The sequence below is a fragment of the Budorcas taxicolor genome, chromosome 17 (assembly GCF_023091745.1).
Source record: "Budorcas taxicolor isolate Tak-1 chromosome 17, Takin1.1, whole genome shotgun sequence".
In the NCBI taxonomy this organism is placed as follows: domain Eukaryota; kingdom Metazoa; phylum Chordata; class Mammalia; order Artiodactyla; family Bovidae; genus Budorcas; species Budorcas taxicolor.
Genome location: NC_068926.1, coordinates 62,833,953 through 62,837,211, shown reverse-complemented (window position 1 = coordinate 62,837,211; position 3,259 = coordinate 62,833,953).

The window sequence follows — 3,259 nt, the reverse complement described above, 5'->3', positions numbered from 1 at the left end:
GTATATTTTAAAGCAGTGTTTCTTGAAGAGTGGTCCAAGGAAAACCTCAGCTATCAGCATCACTGGATACTTGTCTAAAAATGCCATTTTCAGAGCCCCCGTCCACCCTGTGTCTACTGAAAATCACTGGGTGATTTTTTTTTTTTTAATGCACGTTAAAGTTTGGGAACCACTGCTTTGGAGCAGTGAAAATCAAATTATGAATATCAGTTATCATTGCACTTTGGAGATGCGGGCATTCTGCTTAAATAAGAGTTTTGGATAACAGATTAATGGACCTCATTTCCTTCAAGTCTTGACTAAAGCATCACCCTCCCTGTGAGGACGTTCCTGATGTAAAATTGCTTATCACCTTCTCCCCCATGCTCCCTACCCTCATCATCCCCCTTCCTTCTCCCTGCCACTTACCATTAAGTAACTGACAAATCACCAATTTTATTTATCTATTTATTTATTGTCTGATTCCTGTCTCTATAAGCAAGTTTCGCCAAGGTAGCTGCTAGGAATATAGCAACTAAGACAGTGTCTGGTAGGTAGCAGGTGTTCAGTATTTGTGGAATGAATGAATGTGCCAAGTTGTATCTTGGTACTTGGGTGGAATGTCATTGGCCCACTGTATTTCTCAAGAGGATTTTTTTTAAAAGTATAAACCAATTTATGCTTTAATTTTCTGAGTGGTTTTTCAGGGTGTGTCATACTAGAGAGAAAGAACTGAAACCGAATCCTCTAATCTCCTAATTCTGGGGCCTGGGCCAGTTGCTCTAAAGATCATTTTTTCCTTAATGCTGCTGAGATCTTCATTTTACTATGAGGACCATCCATTTACAGCTGCATTGTCCTATGAAGGCTACCCCTCGAAGGACTCCTTGCCCCTACAGTGAAAGTGGAAGGAAGCAATGAGACTGAGATGAACCTGCAGTGGGAGGGGACTTTTGTAAATTCACCCCACACGTGACAGGTAGTGACAACAAGTAGACGCTTCCTCCTCTGAGGTCCTGCACAAGGACGATAATAAATGGATCTTCTCTCACCGGGCTTGGCCAGCTCTGCACAAATGATCCTTATCCATCTCCCACCCTCCAACAGCTAGTACCCAACAGCACTAGCACCAAAATCAATGCTCATGGGCGCTTGGGGCTCCCTCCTTCTATCTCCCAATTGGCCCCATTTTACACACGGGAAACCTGAAATTTAGACCTAGGAATGGTCAGTTCCCTAACAGCGGAGATGCACCCTGCTGATCCCCCAGTCTGGGGGTGTCTGAGAAATTGTGGAACCAGTCAGATGATAAAAACAGGAAAAAGCAAGTTTGTTTCTAGTGTTATGCACACAGGGTGGCAGGATATACCTGCTGAGTGTTCCCAGAAGTCCCCAAGGAAACCATTAACTTGAGTCTCTCACGTACTTCTACCAGAGGTGGCTGGGGCGGGGGGCGGGGAAAGTATACTGAGAGGAGGAGGATGGGCATCCTTCCAGAGGTCAGGTTTACGTTGCCCAGAGCTCCTGCACACATTAATAAAAGGTGGTTGACTTGAGGGTGGAGGTCAAGGTGAGCAAGGGGCTTGTCAGCGAGGATTGTCACCGGGTTAGGGAGAGTGGACTGAAGGGGGGTGGTGAGGGAAGGAGTGGAGGTGAGTTTGGTGGGGGGGCTTGTGTGGCGCTAAGACCGCCACCCCCCACCTCATCAGGGTTGGGGATTTGGGGAGGAGTGGCTGCTTAGCCTCCTGCTTTGACCCTTTCTTGACTGGTTTCTGCCAGGGAATTGACGACAGCCTGTGGATTTGGAGAGATGGGATAGGGAGAGTGGCCTGAACCTGCCGGGGATCCAGGGTGGACTAGCGGGGCTAGAGGGAGGGCGTTTAAGGGGTGGGCGAGATGGCTCCCAAGAGCCTAGGGCAAAGGCACTAGAGGGTCTCGGAGACCCAGAAGATGGGGATGTGGGGAGAAGGCGTTTGCCTCCATGGGGAGCCCTTTTAAGTTGAGACGGACCGAAAGAAGTTATCTTCAATCACACTGGGCAGGCATCTTAGGTTCTTCCAATCCGATGGGGTGGGGTTTAGAACTCTGCAAAAAAAAAAAGGGGGGGGGCAGTCATTCAAAGAGGAAGGTGCACAGCTGAGCCAACGGGCTTCTAAACTGGAAGCGGGGTGTGGGGGGCCCTCTGGAGGCGCTGACCTTTCCCCCAGCCTCCATAGGGACTGGGCGGTGAGCCTCTGGGACCTGCTTTCCCGAATCCAGACGGAAGTTCGAGCAAGGCTGTCCAGAGTTAGCCGGGGAGTGAGGCAAACGGTGGCGATTCCTCACGTTGGGGAGGTGGGGGCAGTGGGTAACCGGCAAACCAAGAACGCGAGTTCGGAGCAGTAGGGTTTCCTCAAAATGACTATAGAGTCCACGGCTGTGGATGGAAGGGGTTGGGGGTGGGGGGACCCGAGAGGGAGTCTCAGAAAGGGTCGAGGGAAACTAACACGGTTTCTACCGGGGTGCTGATGGAGGCTCCCCGCTCGGGACGCGATGCACCGAGAGGGTTCCCCGAACTGGACTTGGGGGAGGGGGGCGGTATGGGACACTGGGAGTGGACCGAGGGCAGCCGAGGGGGGGAACTCTAAATTAGGTTTAGCGGAAATTGGGGGCTCGGAGGACGATTCTCGCTCCGACTGGGGGAATGGAGGGATCCTCACCAGTTGGAACGTGAGGGCACTGGGGGGCTATCTCCCACCCGACCCAGGGAGATTGGGGATTTCTTAGATTCTAGATACCGGGGAACTGAGAGGGAGGACTAGGGATGGGGGGGGGGGGTCCCCGATCCGGAACCAAGCTACCTTGAAGGCACCGGGAAGCGCTTCATTCCGGGAGGGCGTTCCCGCGGCCCGGCCCCCGTGCCGGGGTGGGTGGGGGGTGCGGCCGCGCCCAGGTCCCGGCCCGCCTCAGGTTTCGAGGGGGTCTCTCTCGCCCTCGGGGGCCCGGGAGCCCGGCGGGAGCGGGGTCCGGGCGCCGCCGCCTCCGCGAGCGCCCGGGCGGGCGGGCTGGCGAGCGCTGGGCTTTATGCTCGCAGGGCGGCGGGGGGAGGAGCCGGCAGGTCGGCCCCCGGCGGGCCCTCCCCTCGGCCGTCCCCGCCCGCCCGCCCGAGCGGGGTCGGGGGAGGGGGCAGCATGGCCTGTCCGTCCGGCCCCCTTCGCCGCGCTCCTCATCTGCCCCGCGCCGAGCGCTGCCGCCGCCGCCGCCGCCGCCGCTCCGCTGCCCGCGCCGCCCGCGGCTCCCG